The sequence below is a fragment of the Medicago sativa genome, chromosome 3 (assembly GCF_051527215.1).
Source record: "Medicago sativa cultivar Bolivia chromosome 3, Bolivia_mono, whole genome shotgun sequence".
In the NCBI taxonomy this organism is placed as follows: Eukaryota; Viridiplantae; Streptophyta; class Magnoliopsida; order Fabales; family Fabaceae; genus Medicago; species Medicago sativa.
In genome coordinates, this window is record NC_140751.1 from 94,076,372 (window position 1) to 94,095,776 (window position 19,405).

General features: G+C 29.5%; 2 long non-coding RNA genes across 3 annotated transcripts; both read right to left on the reverse strand.

Annotated features, from left to right (window-relative positions):
- Positions 1-8,224: 8,224 nt before the first annotated feature.
- LOC146942169 (uncharacterized) lies at positions 8,225-18,958 on the reverse strand. Of its 2 annotated transcripts, none has more exons than XR_015032602.1 (5): positions 18,555-18,958; positions 18,174-18,449; positions 10,360-10,480; positions 9,268-9,334; positions 8,225-8,652 (listed from the first exon to the last, which is right to left on the reverse strand). It is a non-coding gene; the product is annotated as an uncharacterized LOC146942169 (long non-coding RNA). The 2 variants fall into 2 exon arrangements; XR_015032601.1 differs by having other exon boundaries at positions 10,360-10,530.
- On the reverse strand, positions 10,805-13,016 carry LOC146942170 (uncharacterized). The gene is made up of 4 exons (XR_015032603.1): positions 12,721-13,016; positions 12,172-12,261; positions 11,764-11,853; positions 10,805-11,083 (listed from the first exon to the last, which is right to left on the reverse strand). It is a non-coding gene; the product is annotated as an uncharacterized LOC146942170 (long non-coding RNA).
- Positions 18,959-19,405: the final 447 nt, after the last annotated feature.

Sequence of the window (19,405 nt, forward strand, 5' to 3'; positions counted from 1 at the left end):
CGTCCCTATCTCTTTCCCAATTCTTGGAGTGGGGGATATATATTACTGCCAAGGGATAGAAAATATTGAAATTATGAACACCACATGCATTTTGTTCCTAGGCCGGAAGCAATGCAAGGAAAACGATAATTCAAAGTATGCGTTTTCATTTCAATTTATTTAAAACAGCTAGCTAGGATGAAATTCTTTACCTCATTGATGTTTATGTGATAAGCTTTTGGCATGTAGCGGATGATTTATAGATTAATTATAAGTTTGTATGATCAAAATAAACATGTTTATGACAATATTTTTTCTTCGGGAACTTCTTGTTTTTTTTAGGGTAAAATATGCTTTTCGTCCCTGTAATTATAGGCCATTTGAATTTTCGTCCCTGAGCTTACTAATCCTCCCATTTCGTCCCTGTAAAAGTTAATCACTTGAAATTTCGTCCCTCGCCCCTTTTAATCACTGCCACGTCAGCAAATTACCAAAATGGCATGGGAAATGACTAAAATACCCCTGGCTTATTTTTTTTTGTTTTTTTTTTCCTTCAAAATTTTTTTCCCAGCTTTTTCCCGGATTTTTTTTTACGATTTTTTCTCCGAAAAATTTCAGTTTTTTCAGTTTTAATTTTAACATTTTTTTTTCCGAAATTTTTTATGTTTTTTAATTGTTTTTTCAGATATTTTAATTTAAAAAAATAATTTTCACAAAAAAAAATTTCCCAGTTTTTTCCCGAATTTTTTTTTACGATTTTTTCTCCGAAAAATTTCAGTTTTTTCAGTTTTAATTTTAACATTTTTTTTCCGAAATTTTTTATGATTTTTAATTATTTTTTCAGATTTTTTTAATTTAAAAAAAGAATTTTCAAAATTTTGAAATTTTTTTTAAGGAAAAAAATAAGTCAGGGGTATTTTCGTCATTTCCCATGCCATTTTGGTAATTTGCTGACGTGGCAGTGATTAAAATGGGCGAGGGACGAAATTTCAAGTGATTAACTTTTACAGGGACGAAATGGGAGGATTAGTAAGCTCAGGGACGAAAATTCAAATGGCCTATAATTACAGGGACGAAAAGCATATTTTACCCTTTTTTTATTAACTTATATCATTTTTTAATAACCAACCTACTTCAAATAACATCTGAGCTTATACCTTACAATTGTATGATTTTTCTATCATTTTTACCTTTTTTTTTTTTGAGGGAATCATTTTTACCTTTATTATATAAATAAAAAATTGAATATTAATTTTGTAAAAAATAAAATAAAATTGAATATTGATTACAGATACATTTTTTATAATATTTCATATTTAACAACTAGTTCAATTTGCTAGTTTATTTTACAAAACCCTGCAAATTTAATATGTTGTTACCAGCTATCTTTTATCCGCTAAAAATTAATTCCCTATTATATAGAGTATTTAGTTATCAGCTAATTTTCACCCAAAAGAGTTTTTGTTCTTTTTAAAATAAGAGTTTGAAACAAAATAAATGCAAAATGGAGTGGTAGAAATCAAATTTGATATCTTAAGGATTTACAATGCTCACCCATCCTATACTAACAACCACACAAAGATTGTTTGAACACGACATCTTCACTCAAAAATTTGATATATTAAATATATGAATCATCTCATTTCGATACAAAATGTTAGTTGAAAAATCGACTCTTATACCACTGTTGTGTTGGGTTGGGATCGTGAGAAGAGTCTAAACACAACCAAAAGAACATCATATTATGCTAAAATCAACCATGTGTAGGAATATTTTTTGGTGGTGTTTACAAAAAATATTCCTACATCTAATATATTAAATATATGAATCATCTTATTTCGATACAAAAAGTTGGTTGAAACGTCGACTCTTATACCACTGTTGGGTCGGGATCGTGAGAAGAGTCTTATACATATACATGAATAGTGATATATATGGAGATTGAATCGATAGTGAACCCGAGAAGATTTACGTACGTACGCTTTGAAATGAAAGTTGATCATGGGGAATACTCCTGACCAGAAAAGGACATATGTACGGGACTAAGGTTACGTCTATAAGCCACCCTTATGAAAGGTAATGTTAGGTATGGATCAGCATGTATATGTCATCCTCGCCAATTTTAACTTCTTAGTCCATGCCAATTCTTAGCAAAATATTCCAACGACACTCATTTGATATCTTGAGAGAGAAATAGAAAATGTGATGCAATTGAAGTGATATATAATGGTATGAATTTACAAATATCATTGCTCCTATTGAGTTTGCTCCTAGCTAGCCTGGCTTCATGTATACTTTTCAAAATATGTTTTTCCTGCTCACTAATCTAATTTTTTCTGAATTAATTAATTCGTGTGGATTTATTTAGAAAATTAATTTTGGAATTCAATAATGAGATTACATTGATTGTTTTGACAAAAAAAAGTATTAGATTGACTATGGTTAGACAAAATGAAACAAAATAACAAAACAATTGTAACCAAAAAAAAAGACAAAATGAAAGAACATAAGATCGTTTTTTATAGGAAAATTTTATTATATTAGCGATTTTCTACTACACGTGGTGCAGATTGATGCATCACCATCCGTTAGCCTCACTTCATGGCAGAGACTAAACTTGATGACATAAAATTTTATAGAGACCAAAAAGTGTAATTTTATTTTATAGAGACTAAAAACGAAGTTGAACATATTTATAGAAACCGTCTTTTACAATGATATATGATATTATAGAAGTTAAATGTTTGTCAAAACCACAGTGGCTCACACTAATTTTATGAAACTCACCGACAAACCAAACATGCATCCACGTACAATATAGTGTACCTGGAATTTCTACAGAGCAATAGAATTGAAAGTTGTATGCGTGGCAGGCTATTAATCTGGATCATAACTATCAGTAGATTTGATCAGATATATGAGTACACATATGATTTATAAAAAAACGAATAAAGAAAATCTCATAGACAGAAAGAAAATTAAGGGAAGTGACTGCTGCAGATGATACACGATTTCGAAAAACATGCTACTCATGTGATTTATTTATTGCAATAATCAAATGATTCTTCTCTTTTACAAATTATTTTATAGAAGCATAGTTGGATTTTGAGCAGATATTCAATGGTGCAGAAAAAGTTGATGAGAAACCCAAAATTAACAAACAGACCAATTTGGAATTACTCTCCTGAGGAAAGCTGTGTGCCACGTATAAATCTGGTACATTACAGAAATTTTATATATATGTACATTAACCTTACTCTCATTGTGGTGCGGTCAATGAAACTTGTACTATTTCAGCAGAAAATGAGGGTCATGCTGGAGATAGTTGATTGCCAAAAAGCATTGACGTAGTTAATGACTTTAATTTGTACAACTTTTTAGCTAGATTTTTTAAAGACAGCCCAATTTATATAAAAAGTAAACAGCACCTAAAAGCACAAGTTCTACAAAAAAAAAGTGCAAACATAAGCAAAGCCAAAACAAGCCCAAAAAAAAAAAAATTACTCAAATTTAATTTGTACCACTTGGATAATTTTAGGCAGTAGTTGATCATTTTAATTTTGAATTTAATTTTTTGTAGCACACTTTCTGGACAAGGTACTCCTTAATTGCAACTGTTTTATTGGCCCAAAGGCAAATTGATGGCAATCTTTTACTAAATTAGAAAATTGAAAAAGAAAGGATTTACACCATCTAAATATGTATATATGTAGAGTTGAATTGTGGAAAGAGCTGTCATGCAGGGGGTAAAATGAAATGTGACCCCCAAAAACTCAATGATGCACATATAAAATTTTTTGGGTTGTGAAGGAAGGGGATAAGTGAACATGATTGTTTTGTGGTGGGTGTGCATTATACTTGTAAATTTTCTTTCTGACACACTTATAACGAGTTTATATACCCCACAACCACTAACTCCCATACCACTTATTTCAACAAATTAAAAGTGTGTCTGTTTCAATTCAATCATCTTACTTATAGTATTTCACAATGACAGGGTATAATAAGAGTTTGATATTCACAAATCCCAATGCTTTGACTGTCCCTTTCTCTTCTCTTGCTATTCAAATTTGTCACTCCCGAAACCCACGGGGCAGTGTGCTCACATGGATATAATTTAGAACAAGTGATGAAGTGAGTATCCACCATTATTAACTTAACCTTGCTGGTGTCTGTGGTGTGGTGCCATAGGGCTTGGCCTTTTCAGGTCTAACTCCAACACACGGGCCTTCATATTTTAACGTGTTTACCACGAAACAACCACTTTGTGACAAGACCTTCATTTCCAAACGCTTAGGGTGTTACTTTTCACCCTCATTTCTAATTTAGAAACTCACATAGTATATGTTTTTGTTACAATTTTTGAAAAAGTTTTGCTAAAGACCGTCTTCGCGGGACTCTTTATAAGAAAGTTAAATACTACAGTTTTCAATGCATTGAATGTAATATTATTTTTTATAAAATTTCAATATTTAAGGTCTTTAAAAAGTGCATCGGGGACACATTTCCCTTTTGAAAATTACAAAATTAATTCTAGAGTTGAAAAATTGATTTTAATGTTTGAATGTTTTTAAGAAGAATTGATTTTGCCTAGATAATTGTTTCTAACTTGAAATTAGATTTTGGGCCTGTTTGGTTTAGCTTTTCAGAAGCAATTCTAGCCAAAAAGGAATTATAAGCAGTTCTAGACAAAAAACAACATGTTTGGTTTGACTTTTCAAAGAAGCAATTCTAACCAAAAAGCAATTATAAGCAATTTTCCATGAAGCTACAAATCCTAGCTTCTAGCTTTTCTAGAATCAATTATAAACAGTAAATTGTATATTTTATTATTACAACTTATTATTTTCCTTTATTGCCCTTTATCAATTCTCCTTCTTTATCAATTCTCCTTTAGCTATGTCTATTTTAGTAATTATACATTCAAAAGCAATTTTGATCAAAATCATCCAAACAACATTCAGTTTGTTTAATCAATTCTACATAATTGTATCCAAACATAAATAAATTCTCTCAGAATCAATTATATTCAAAGCTGAACCAAACACACACTTTGAGTGTTTGCAACAACAATTAATATTTTGTCTTGAACTTATTGTTAAACAACTTTTACATAAATTTATTCAAACATAAATTTAATTTTTCAACAATCCAATGTTGTCACGCCACACCAAGCAGGCACTTAGTGCACTTGTTTTATTTTGAGAACGTAGGAGAAGAAGCCGCCGGGAGTAGGGTGTAACTGTTCGGTTTGGATTGGTTTTCAGTCAAAAAAATGTCCGAACCGATGAAACCTTCATCGGTTCGGATTGGTTCGGTTTTCACTGTTTTTCAAAAGAGAAACCAAACCAAACAAATCGGTTTGGTTCGGTTGATCGGTTTATTTAAAAATACAATTAAAAAAAACATATTCTCATAAAATATTTCATAGAACTCTGTATAATAGTATTTCATATTTTGTTTTTTCCTGTTCTCTATTTTTCAAATAATTTTTTATAACTAACCTTACTCAATATTTCATACATATGATCTAAGATTCATTCATCCATCATTCTTCAAAAACAACTTCATCGAGCTCAAATATATATTATCTTAATGCTTGCTTTTTATTTAATGCTTAGCCAAACAGACCTTGCGTGCAAATTTGAAAATTTTCTAGGGTTGCAATTTTTATTGAGTAGTATATATATTTTATGGTTTTATTTCAAGTTTGATCAATACACATCAGTGACATCACACGCGATCAAAATTTTACGCAAATCGCAAATGCTTTCTTTTTTGAATGGCTTTTACTAATCTTCACTAACCAAGAGATGAACATGGAAAACAATGGCGTCAGTGACATCACACGTGTATAAATCAATGGCATAGAAAAATAACATGGAAAACAATGAAATATAATGAGTATAAATCAATGGCATAAACATGATAAAACTAACCGGATGAACGATCTCAGGCTCTCAGCGGTGACGGGTGACGATGAACAATGGGTTTGGTGTAGTTGATAGCTAGGGTTACTTTTTTAGTAGAAATGAAAGAGTCTGACTGATGAGATGTGAAGATAAGAGAAAGTGAATGGATTAAAAATTATTTTATGTTTAATTTTGGGTCTAACCATGAGTTTGTGTGAGGTAGGAATGAAGGATAATATTAGTAAAATAAGGAGTGTAGTTATCATCGGATTGGTTCATCGGTTTCACGGATCTCAAAATGAAAAACCATGAACCAAACCAAACTAGATCGGTTTTGATTGGTTTGGATCGGTTTCAAACCGAACCAAACAAGGTCAGATATTTTTTCGGTTTGGTTTGGTTTAGACTTTCGGTTTCATTGGTTTTGTCCGAACCACTTACACCCCTAGCCGGGAGAACAAACTCTCATGATATCACGAAGAATATAGCTTGGCCAACTTGAGGAGGTGACCATTCACATCACAATAATTTGGAGGGGTTGGAGCCGTCATAAATTCTAACAACGACCCTTCCGTCAATATTATAAACAACAAACAATATTTTAAATAATTGAATAACTAATGTATATAGTCAATAATATAGACTAAATACACCGGTTATTCAATGAAAACCGGAGGGTGTATTAAGTAAATATCTGATTCCAAATATATGCTTCAATCAGATTAAGTATTCTCAATAATTTGTACCCTTTATCTACCTGCACACTTGAATTAAAACCTGTACTATTTAATTTAATTGTATAGTAAGGTGAGTAGATAAGACCAAAGTTGAAATTTGAATGAAAAGTGAGTTTGAAACTAAACTTAATTTTGTTTACAACGTTATAAAATTTGGTAGGAATTTTTAGATAATTGAGTTTAAATAGATTTGGTGTCCAAGTGATTGTTTGATGAGATAAAAGTGGTGGTATGAGGCTGCCTTCCTTGAAGGCCGTTTTGCTGCTCTCTGGTTTTGCACAGGAGGGTAAGATACTTGGTTTATGAACTTTGCTTGGTGTTCTTATATCTTCAATTTGGTAGGAATTTTTTCGGTTGCTGTTGGTATTCTCAGGTTGCCTTTTAATAGCTTTGGGTAGTTGGTATCTTACCTCCTTTGCTTGGTGGGGAAGTTTTGTTATCGGGTTTAAGTGTTACATATTTACGGTACTTTTGTATTGGTTTCTGCCTTAGCGAGCCTTTTAGTTCTCCTTCACAAGCTCGTTGTTAATAATATTTGTCGATTCAATTTTTTTTTACAACGTTATAACTTGGAAAATGTTCCTTTTCATACATCAAATGTTTGTTTTTTTTGGGGTGGCATGGGTTTAAACCCCGAACCTTGCATCAAATGTTAGTAAAGGTAAACAAACTAAATTTATATTTAATATTCCTTTTTATTATGTTGATAACATCCCAACTTTTTTTTTCCTTCAAAAAAAGTTGATAACATTAATATATAGTTGAAAAATATATAATTAAATTCCACAATTATTTTAAAAAGAAATACCTAGATAAGCAGTTGATTATTCTTAAGATCTGTTTTGTATGTTCATTAATCTTAGAGGATACTAGACCTTGCACCCGTGCTGCCGCACGGGTCATATTGATTGGAAACAAAACATTTAAATATATAGAAAATAATGTGCTTATGATGCAAAATACAATGTAAGTAATGAAATTACAATAAAAAAGTGGTTCATGTTGGTACATTGCGGAAAATTTCCTTGTAAACAACATTTGAAGTGTTATCCATGCTAACACCATTATCATCAGTCATTAGAATCTTCAGACCAACTCTTGATGTAACTCTAGATATTGCAACATAAAGTTGACCATGTGAAAATACAGGTTGTGGAAGATACACACCAACTTGCTTGAGCGATTGTCCTGGACTCTTGTTGATTGTCATTGCAAAACATACAGACAGAGGAAATTGCCTCCGTTGGAATTTAAACGGAATCCTTGTGTCTGCAGGTGTAAGTGATAGCCTGGGTATATATATACCTAGATCGTCCACCCGTGCTTCCGCGCACGGGTCATATAATAAGGAAATGTAGTAACAACGGCAAAATTATAGTACAGTCCCAACTTATAATTTTGATGTCATAATTTTAAATACAACTATAAAAGAAAATTGTATAATTGATTCAAGATATTTTTAGTGACATTGAGCAACAATCTATAATTAATAACAAAAGAGATTTTGCCAAAAACACTACACATATCTCTTTTTCTCGTGAGTCAATTACATTGAAAATTCATATATTATAGATCACTTAAATAAAGATACGAAAATTATGTTGAAAGGAAATTGTATAATTGATTCAAAATATTTTTAGTTACATAGAGCAGCAATCTATAGTTTTAATAAAAGAGAAAAGTACAATGCTATTATACAACTCAATTACAATAGGCCTGCAGTTGGGAGAAGCATCTACATTTATAAGGCACCTCTCACAAAATACAGCAAGTCCAAATGAATGCGGTGAGCAGAAAAACATCCTGAAATGGACGGTATGCAAGCCGCATCTCTGCTGATAGTGAGACAGCAGCTCTCCACTCAAGATATAGCTACCAACATCCTAAAACAGTATGGATATATCAACTCCGTTAAAACCGGAACACACTACTCATGCAATTCCAACTTGGTGACAATCTAAATCAAAAGCAAAAGGACCACACCCAATCATATGTGATGCATCCAACAGGAACTGAAGCATGTTCTGCAGATCAAGAAATCAGCCAAAAAAATATATAATCCTACCTAAAATAACTAATAAGACGATACTAATTCTTTCAATATTAAAACATAGAACTAATTGCTCTATCCCCATTCAAAAGACTAAATGGGTAATCATATGATATTCAAACTTTTGAACGGGGATAGAGCATATGATTACAATATGATTAAAACACAATAGTTTGAATACCATATGATTACCCATTAGTTCAGCCACCAATTATCTTATCCAAACCTCAAATTACCTCAACATTTTTTGTATAAGTTGTCAATATATCAGCAGCCATGTGCCTTAACTTCCCACAACCATTCCCATTACAAAACTAAATTTTCTTAAAAGAAATAAGTTAGAACTCACATGTCACTAACTTTCAGCCATAATAGTATGCATAGTTATCATGTCATTATATTTTCATAAGTTATCAAACTGTATTTGCCTTTGGTCATTATCAATAGGAATAGAAGTAGCATTATATCACATGTAAAGCTAAGAATCAAAAAACAATATATCATGCTCAACCACCCTATATGCAGCGATGCTCAATGCTAAATGCATCAATGCATCCAAAAACAAAAACAGGAAAATGAACCAACTTACCCAACCTGACCATAATTAAATGGACAAACAAAACCTTCCGATAAGGAACCTAGTATGCCAAGGAACCCTGCAAAGAAACTTCATCATTGTTGTGATGTGTAGACTTGAAGAGCGAAGATGCATCTCTCCTTGAATATCAAGCTCAAACAATATAAATAAAATCAGCTTTTCACATTTCTCTTTTTCTTCAAAAATAAAATCACTAACACAAAACATACTCATAACAAAATGAGAAGAAGCTCACAGAAGTTTTAGTACTAACAAATTACAGGGAGGTTCAAGAATTCATACATAAAGAATATGGTCCCTTAGTAAAATAATTTTGTTATAACTTATAGCAAGATTTCAAAATTCTATGGTAATCTATACATGATGTTAAAAATAATATCTAGAAGAGAAAGGTAGCAAGAAAGAAGATAATTTAACCGTGAAATCATGATTTTTTAAAATAGTACATTTTATGCACCTCACATAACATATTAAAAAATCACACGGATTTAGAACTCTTACTCTACTTTAAAATTGAGTTTCTATTCTCATTTAATCATAGTAACAAAATTACCAGTTTGAGGGCATAAAAAGTTGGGGATTTTGTTTAAAGGATAAATTAGGATTGCAGTTCAAAATGAATGAGTATAAAAATCTATAATGGAGAGAATGTTAGAGAGGGAGAGATATGTGGATTACCAAAGCAAAAGGAAGAAAGTCTTTGGAGGTGTTCATGTCTGCTACACTACAATACAGTGCTATAGGCCACTTAGCCACAATTTGACAATGCTTCATATAAAATAATGTATCACGGTAGTGATTTGCTCAAATTACATTATGCTATAGCTGCTATTTAACAACATTGAAGGAAATTGTGGTAGTAAATGAATATTGTCATTCATACATCAACTATATCATATATCAATAGTCAAAGATTTATCGATCATTTTATTTCCTTGATAGGATAATCTTAATGAAATGAGCAAGTCGAATATGGTCAAAATATAACATCCATTCGTCACTGATTCACTTTTAAGGAATTCTGAAATCTCAACATGTTTCAATCTCGCATAAATAAAAATTAAAAGTTGATTTAAAACTAACCTGCCAAGAGGAAGAAATAGTAGGCACGACACCATGGTTGAGTGCATCTAGATAAGACTCGGTGATACTAATCAATACATGACCTGTCATCATAGTTGCTCCAACTTGCTTTGGCCTTGTTCTTTCAAAACAAAATTTATCAAAGCTTGAATATCTCTTAGAAATTCAGGTCTTAGTTTGTCCGACAGCATATCCTCCTTAATATAAGAAGATTCAATGTTGTGGAAAAACCCAAACTGGTCATCCTATACAACTGACACGTCCTAAATTAAGGGGTAAAAGAAGTCTAAATAATGCTTTTTGTAACTAAATGAACACCTAAGTACCAAGTTATGTTTGTTTGGTTTCATTGCACTTCAAAATGCTTTTCCCGGTTTAATGCTGACTGAAGATGGTTGAGTACGTTTGAGAGGCAAATAAGATAGTTTGCTTTTACTAGAAAAAATTGCAACTACCAATGACAGCAGCTGATTTGTGTCAGTGTGTCTCAAATCAATATATTTAATGTGTCCTCTACACAATTACCAACCAAATTTGGGGGCAAGTTCTCAAATTCAAATTCAATCAAATTAATTTTGAATATATATACAAGTGAATACTCATATACTCTATCTCACCATTCTCTTATTTTCATCTTCTCTCATTCAACAAAGTTCAAAAAATGTTCTACACATGAAGATTTTTTCAACTCTATCTTCAAGCTTCAAATACAAAATGAGCAAACCTGCAATACATCAAGGTAAAAGACTTTGTAGCAACACACTTTTATGAAAGATTCAACACACTTTTATTCAAGATTCAATACTCCATTTCATTCATTGTTCTTCATAACAAAAACTTTTCTTTAACAAAAACTGTTTTCTTTGCTAAAAAGTATTTTTCATTTTTTTTCCATATCATCATGACAGTTCTACATCAAAGGTATACAAAACAACATTCATGATTTTGTATTTCTTTTCTATTACTTTTTCCTTCTTTATTGAAAAAAATAAAGAAAGCGAAAATACACACAACAATGGATAAGTTTTGGTTCTATGCGACAAACTTCACAGAGATTATTATGCAGAAATAAACTACCTTGATTTTAGTCCAAAATAGTTCTTATTTTATTCAAGAGTTTTAATCTTTTATTATTTTATATCTAAATATATCTATTATGTCAAACAAAAATTTTATAAACCTACTTTTGGTGATCTATATAGATATATTATATAACAAACTGTATTTAACAAATTGTCCAAAAAAATTATTATTTCTCTCTAAATTATATTAAGAAAATCATTATTGCTCTCTAAATTATTTTAAGAAAATAATGAAGAAGAAATATAGAATCCAAAAACATTTTCAACAAGAACATCTTATACTTCTCTGATTGAGAGCTTTTGTTCACTTTTTACTCTTTACCTTTTGCTAAGCTCAAATTCTGTTCTTCCACTTCGTTTTGCAGGAATTAAAAGTTTCTCTCCTTTCTCCTGAGTCATGTAGACCGATTTTCTGTAAAATATGAATAAAATATATTATTATTTTTTCAGTCGGTTTTCTAAAAAGTATTTTCATATTTTTTTTAATATCATGTAAAACTAACTACACTTTGTATTTCTTTTCAAAATTTTGTATTTCTTTTCTATTACTTTTTCCTTCTTTTCATTGAAAAAAATAAAGAAAGAAAACGGAAATACACATAGCAACAAATAGCAGTATAAAAAAAATGTTTTAAACCAATGGATAAGGTATGGTTCTATGCTACAAACTACAAAGTTTTAAAGATTTAAACCAATGGATAAGAGTTTTTGTGAACATTTTCCTCTTTACCTTTTGCTAAGCTCAAATTCTGTTCTTCCACTTCATTTTCTAGAAAGTTAAGAGTTTCTCTCCTTTCTACAATCAACGGTGACCGATTTTCTGTAAAATATAAATAAAATTAATATTTTTCAACAAACAAAAATCACATGAAATCAGGGTATAAATACTCTTTTGAATTATTAAAATGAATTATTATTTTTTAAAATAAGTTTAAAATTTGTTTTTTCTGTGTACATAAATAAATCATTTAAATGATAGAAAAAAATATTAAACAAGGTTTACACATAATTATTTTTTTTGTCTATCACGTAAATAATCAATTTCATTGAAATTAAACAAAAAAAAAGTTCTTTGAAAACAACAACAAAATAATTTACAAAACAATATTTACCAGCAAAACATAATTTTTTTTGTTGACTTATAACCAATTTCGTTTCCTCAGAAGAAACTTATCTTTTCCTTTAATAAATGTGATTTTGTTGTTGCATGTATCAAATAAATAAATAGTGATGAAGAAATCAATTTCATATAATTAAGGATATGAATATAAAAGCTGACCTTAAAAGCCTTTGATTTGTTGTTGTTATTTGTTGCATGTGTGAAAGAAGTAGATGATGAAGGTTCCAGATCTGCTGCACAATTCCATAATTGAGATCCAAGTTTGTCGAAAATGGGAATTATAGACTTTTGTAAGCTGTCCATTGAAGATTCCATGTCAAAACTACAAAAAAAAAAAAATAGAGAAAGAGGGATGAGTTGCTCGTGTTCTGACTTTCTAGAGACTCTCCAAAAAGAATCTATTAAAGAAAGAATTTTTTTCAAAAAGAAAAAACAGAGTTGTAACTTTTGTTAAATAAAAAACAGAGATCGTATATAGAAGGAAAAAAAAAATTTGATTTGCAAAAGAAAAATATCATTCACCAGAAAAAAAAAAAAAACCTTATTTCCTGAACAAAAGTTTCATTTTATATTTTTTAATTCAAAATTGGAATAAAAATGATAATTTTTTGTGGTAAAGAAACCCATCTATTTTTGCATGAACCAAAAAATAACTCCAAACGAAGTCTTCAAGGAAATTGCAATATAAAAGCTTCTTTATCAAAGATCCAGGAAAAGGATTACCAAAATAATAACATTAGTATTAGATCTAAAAAAACCTAAAACAGATTCATTAATCTACAAAAACAAATCTTACATCTCTTGAAAATATTAGTCTTTCACTTTGATTTTTGCAGAGGAGGCTAACGATGGCTGCAAAATCGGAGAGAAATTGGACTCAATATTCATACTTTCCTTGATCTCAAAATAAATAAGGGGGTTTTGTATAGGATAATGAGACGATAAAAATGGTGGCTTTATTTATATGTACGGTGGTCGGAGTAAGTTGCAGATGAAGAGAGAAGGAGGTTTTCGTGGTTTGAGGGGGCAGACAAGAAGAAGATACGGCGGAGAGAGAGAGAAGAATTTCTTCTGTGTTTTGTTAATGGGAAATGAAAATTAGGGTTTGTTATGGAAAGTTATCTATTGGGCCTAACCATTACAATTAACCTATTTTTTAAATTGCTTTTTAGACTCCTATTTTTTTCAACTATAATTTTGTTTTGAAGATTGATATTTATTCTTTATTATCTTTAATCATATTTTTTAGGGTCCTTTAATCACATTCTTCATTGTGAAAGTCCTCTTTTAAAATGATTATTATACACGTAACAAGTTGGCTAACATATTCTAAAATTGTATAGGTCAATTATTATTATACACTTGAGAAATTGTCGTTTCTAAAATTCCATGCAATATAAAAAAGTCCACACAACATAAGAAAGAATAAGTTGTTGCTGCTATAAAGTTAAAAATATTAATCATGCACGGCACACGTTGTTGCATATGAAGTTTTAAAATGATTATTATACACTTGAAAAGTTATTGCTACTAAAAATTTTAAAATTCCTTGAATAATTAAAATTAAAATTATTATTATACACGGGACGAGTCGTCACTAATACAACTTTTATAATAATTATTATTCACATGACAAAATATCATTGCTAAAAAATACATGTGACATGTGGTCACTAATACAATTTTTAAAATAATTATTATACACGGAATGAATCGTCACTATACATGAAAGATGTTCTCATAACTAAAAAACTTAAAGTAATTATAATACACGAGTCATGTTGTCATTGATATAAATTTTAGAATAATTATTATCCACGTGACAAGTCGTCACGGTACAAGAGACATGTTTTCATTGATAAAAACTTAAAGTAATTATAATACACGATTCATGTTGTCATTGATATAAATTTTTAAATAATTACTTTACCTGGGACAAGTCATCACTAATACACACAAGTTGGCAAACATATTATAAAATTGTATAAGTCGAAAATTATTATACACTTAAATAATTATGGTTGCTAAAATTCTATACAATGTAAAAAAGTCTGCATAATATAAGAAAGGGATAAATTGTTACTGCTAAAAAGTTAAAAATAATAATTATACATGGAATATGTCGTCAGATCATGTTTTAAAATGATTATTATACTCATTACAGGTTGTCACAAATAAATTTTTAAAATGATTATTTTATACTTGAAAAATTGTTGCTGCTAAAAATATAAAAATTATCATTATACACAAGATAAGTCGTCACTAATACAAGAGACATGTTTTCATTGATATAAACTTAAAGTAATTATAATACACGAGTCATGTTGTCATTGATATAAATTTTTAAATAATTATTATACTTGGGACAAGTCATCACTAATACACACGACAAGTTGGCAAAGATATTATAAAATTGTATAAGTCGAAAATTATTATACACTTAAATAATTGTCGTTGCTAAAATTCTATACAATGTAAAAAAGTCTGCACAATATAAGAAAGGGATAAATTGTTACTGCTAAAAAGTTAAAAAATATTTGCTCAAAAAAAAGTTAAAAATAATAATTATACATGGAATATGTCGTCACATCATGTTTTAAAATGATTATTATACTCATGACAGGTTGTCCCAAATAAATTTTTAAAATGATTATTTTATACTTGAAAAATTGTTGCTGCTAAAAATATGAAAATTATCATTATACGCAAGATAAGTCGTCACTAATACAAGAGACATGTTTTCATTGATAAAAACAAGTAATTATAATACACGAGTCATATTGTCATTGATATAAATTTTTAAATAATTATTATACCTGGGACAAGTCATCACTAATACACACGACAAGTTGGCAAACATATTATAAAATTGTATAAGTCGAAAATTATTATACACTTAAATAATTGTCGTTGCTAAAATTTTATACAATGTAAAAAAGTCTGCACAATATAAGAAAGGGATAAGTTGTTACTGCTAAAAAGTTAAAAAAAAAATAATAATATACATGGAATATGTCGTCACATCATGTTTTAAAATGATTATTATACTCATGACAGGTTGTCCCAAATAAATTTTAAAAATGATTATTTTATACTTGAAAAATTGTTGCTGCTAAAAATATGAAAATTATCATTATACGCAAGATAAGTCGTCACTAATACAAGAGACATGTTTTCATTGATAAAAACTTAAAGTAATTATAATACACGAGTCATATTGTCATTGATATAAATTTTTAAATAATTATTATACCTGGGACAAGTCATCACTAATACACACGACAAGTTGGCAAACATATTATAAAATTGTATAAGTCGAAAATTATTATACACTTAAATAATTGTCGTTGCTAAAATTTTATACAATGTAAAAAAGTCTGCACAATATAAGAAAGGGATAAGTTGTTACTGCTAAAAAGTTAAAAATAATAATTATACATGGAATATGTCGTCAGATCATGTTTTAAAATGATTATTATACTCATTACAGGTTGTCACAAATAAATTTTTAAAATGATTATTTTATACTTGAAAAATTGTTGCTGCTAAAAATATAAAAATTATCATTATACACAAGATAAGTCGTCACTAATACAAGAGACATGTTTTCATTGATAAAAACTTAAAGTAATTATAATACACGAGTCATGTTGTCATTGATATAAATTTTTAAATAATTATTATACTTGGGACAAGTCATCACTAATACACACGACAAGTTGGCAAACATATTATAAAATTGTATAAGTCGAAAATTATTATACACTTAAATAATTGTCGTTGCTAAAATTCTATACAATGTAAAAAAGTCTGCACAATATAAGAAAGGGATAAGTTGTTACTGCTAAAAAGTTAAAAATAATAATTATACATGGAATATGTCGTCAGATCATGTTTTAAAATGATTATTATACTCATTACAGGTTGTCACAAATAAATTTTTAAAATGATTATTTTATACTTGAAAAATTGTTGCTGCTAAAAATATAAAAATTATCATTATACACAAGATAAGTCGTCACTAATACAAGAGACATGTTTTCATTGATAAAAACTTAAAGTAATTATAATACACGAGTCATGTTGTCATTGATATAAATTTTTAAATAATTATTATACTTGGGACAAGTCATCACTAATACACACGACAAGTTGGCAAACATATTATAAAATTGTATAAGTCGAAAATTATTATACACTTAAATAATTGTCGTTGCTAAAATTCTATACAATGTAAAAAAGTCTGCACAATATAAGAAAGGGATAAGTTGTTACTGCTAAAAAGTTAAAAATAATAATTATACATGGAATATGTCGTCACATCATGTTTTAAAATGATTATTATACTCATGACAGGTTGTCCCAAATAAATTTTTAAAATGATTATTTTATACTTGAAAAATTGTTGCTGCTAAAAATATGAAAATTATCAATATACACAAGATAAGTCGTCACTAATACAAGAGACATGTTTTCATTGATAAAAACTTAAAGTAATTATAATACACGAGTCATATTGTCATTGATCTAAATTTTTAAATAATTATTATACCTGGGACAAGTCATCACTAATACACACGACAAGTTGGCAAACATATTATAAAATTGTATAAGTCGAAAATTATTATACACTTAAATAATTGTCGTTGCTAAAATTCTATACAATGTAAAAAAGTCTGCACAATATAAGAAAGGGATAAGTTGTTACTGCTAAAAAGTTAAAAATAATAATTATACATGGAAAATGTCGTCACATCATGTTTTAAAATGATTATTATACTCATGACAGGTTGTCACAAATAAATTTTTAGAATGATTATTTCATACTTGAAAAATTGTTGCTGCTAAAAATATGAAAATTATCATTATACGCAAGATAAGTCGTCACTAATAAGAATTTTAAAATAATTATTATACACGGCATGAGTCATCACTATACACGAGAGATTTAAAATAATTATTGGTAAAAACCTTAAAGCAAATATTCATTACCCCATATTGATTTATGAACTGAAATTAATTATCTAACATAGAAATATTTATGACAAATAAACGAAAAAATTATTACATAGAAGACAAGTTGTTCTTGATAAAGATTTAAAAATAAAAAATAGACGTGGACAAGTTATCGTTTATACAAGTTTTAGAAGTAATGTAAATGTACGGGATAAGTTGTCGTTGACTAAACAAACTTTGATACACAAAACCTCATGTTATTTATAAAAAATTGGTATTGCTAAAACTTTCATGCTATTTAGCCATCCCCTGACTTAAATTCTATAATGATATTGAACCCTCATGAACTAAATACTTAATGACAAGATTATACTGCATAAATTCGTCCCCGACCAACCAGCACCCGTGCGGATGCACGTGCGGATGCACGGGTATCTTACTAGTTTAAGGCAAAATATCAAACATGAAAGAGACAAAAAAATGTATGCAAAAGAGTATGGTAAGTGGCCTATAGCACTATACTGTAGTGTAGCAGACATGAATGAACAAAAAATAAACAATAATAATAATTCACAGTTAAAGGAAGAATGGAATAATAATAATAATAATAATAATAATAATAATAATAATTCTACAAAAATGAAGAAAAAACTCACAATTGTAACTTCCAGCGTTGATCTTCCTATCCATTTCAACACCATGTGAGATGCGATCTATTCTAAACCCTAAATTATAAACGAATCAAAAATCAAAATCGTCAAAGGAATCATCAACCAAAACCGAATTGATGAGATAGTATAACCAACAATGGAATCGCCTGAAAAATCATCAATTTTTTTTAATTAAAAGAAAACGTATCTAAAACACGGGTAATCTTCTGAGAAAGCGGCATGCAAGATAAATGAGTTCTCCGAAAAGCTGTGAATAAGTAACTGCAAAACAAAAAAAAATTGAAAATCATCAATGAAATCATTAACCGAAATCGAAATGAGAAAGAAAAAATCTAGTATGAAATTGACAAAGAACTAATTTAATACCTCCAATTTTATTTTTATTTGAGTTGATTATGAAAAACCACCACCGTAAAGATCTTCTTCGTCTTCAACTGATGCGAGTACGGGGTTGGAGTTATGAAGAGGAATCAGAGCAGAATTTGTTGGAAAGATGCAACATATCCTTTCAGAAAATAAGAAGAAGAACAGAGAAGTTCCGTGTGTGTTGTTTTTTGTTTGGAACGGAGGAGTTTTGTAGCAGCTTTGGCACAAAAAAGAATTACATACTAAAGAGAAAAGGAGATGGTGGATGATGAAGAAGTAGAACACTGACATCATTAAGAAAAAAAGAGATGTAGCGATCAGAGGAAAAAAGAGATGTTTTTAGATGATCTGAGTGTGGCAAGCAGAAACCTAGAAAGTATCCAAATTGTTTCCTTCAATGCATTGAGTAGCGCGTATTGAGTGGCTCAACACTGGGGAAAATTAGTTGGTGGGCCAGATTATTTAGGTTGCATTTATGTGATGATTTGAATTTCAAAATCTACAATAAGTGAGCATTTTCCCACCCATAATCTAGGATTAGGGTTTTGCATAAGTTGTTTACATTGTACATTAGGATTAGATAATAAGGATTTAAATATACAAAATGGTTATAATTTTTAACTATTGATCCGATTATGTCACGAGCAAGCCAACCAATGTGTTATCGGGACAGGGCTTCAGAAGTAGGGATTAAATGAGCTTCTTAATTGTTAATTTACATAATTGTTGTACAAACCCCCTGCGTTGCTGAAAACCCCCTCAAAACATTCATTCGAAGATAACTTCTAATCAGTTCTTTGAGAAAAAAAAAATTATATCCCAAGGTATGTTCTGAAAGGTTGAGCAGTACC